Raw genomic sequence first — 1,372 nt, forward strand, 5'->3', positions numbered from 1 at the left:
GGCAGTGGCACGCAAGTGCAAGGCAATCTGCTAGAAGTCAAAACTCACCTGTTCTGGGCAGCAGCGGCATGAGAGAGAGTCGAGGGTGGAGACTCAAGTTTTCTGCGTGGAAGGAGAAAATGTTAAACCACTTCCATATTTTTACCAAGAAATCTCTATAGATACACTACCAGAATGATTGCAGCTGAAGGTGGGGTGTTCTGGGAGAGATGTATCCGTTGTGTCGCTATGGGTCGGGGATGACTCAGCAGGATAAGACAGGATATGGATTGAGTATATGGCTCAAGTGGTGAAATAAGAAATCAGCTAATGCCAAACATGTAGCATTAGCAATCTTTACATTTGATGTTTCAGGCATATGATCATAATAATTCTGATATTTGTTAAAGGCTTACCATGTACCAAGAACTATATTAAGTGCTGTGGTAAATACAAGATGATTGGTTTGAACACAGTCCTTATCGCATTGAGGCTCACAGTTTAAGTGGGAGGGAGAACCTGTATTTAATTTCCATCTTATTAATGAAAGACCTGAGTTGGTGAGAGTTGGGATGCTGGCCAGAACTCTTCAGGAGAGAGACCAAGTGATCCCACCACCCTTCATTAGCACAGGATCCCTAAAATAGCCCCTGTTACTCCTCAGTCCCTCCCCCTTGCGGCCCCCTCTTCAACTCTCCCATCTTTTCCAGAAATTTCTCTGGAGATTTCCTGCCTCCTTTCAAAAGCCAATTCCTCCACATGAGCATCGGACCCCACTCCTGAGCACCTTATCAAAACTCTCACTCCCTCCCTTCTTCCCTCCCTAATAGCCATCTTGATCCGTTTGATCTCCAATGACATCTTCCCCACTGATGTCAAAAATGCGCATGTCTCCCCTACCTAAGAAATACTTCCCTTGACCCTATGGCTCCCTCTAGTTAATGTCCCATTTCGCTCCTATCATTCCTCTCCAAAATCCTTGAGCAAGTTTTCTGTACCATCTGTATCAACTTCCTTTCCTTCAATTCTCTCCTGGACTCCTTCCAGTCTAGCTTCCATCCCCTTAACTCCACAGGAACTGCCTTCTCTAAGGTCACCGATGATTTCCTTCTTGCCAGGTCCAATGGCTTCTACTCCATCCTAATCCTCCTTGACCTCTCAGCTGCCTTTGAGATGGCTGATCACCCCTTTCTCGTGGAAATGTTATCCAACATTGGCTTCACTGACTGTCCTATTCTGATACTCCTCTTATCTCTCTTGCCGTTCACCTTCAGTCTCCTTCATAGGCTCTTCCTCTGCCTCCCACCCCCTAGATAATAACGATGATATTTGTTAGGCACTTACTACGTGCGAAGTACTGTTTGAAGTGCTGAATAGTAATTATGGTATTTGT

The sequence above is a fragment of the Tachyglossus aculeatus genome, unplaced genomic scaffold (assembly GCF_015852505.1).
Source record: "Tachyglossus aculeatus isolate mTacAcu1 unplaced genomic scaffold, mTacAcu1.pri scaffold_162_arrow_ctg1, whole genome shotgun sequence".
NCBI lineage: Eukaryota > Metazoa > Chordata > Mammalia > Monotremata > Tachyglossidae > Tachyglossus > Tachyglossus aculeatus.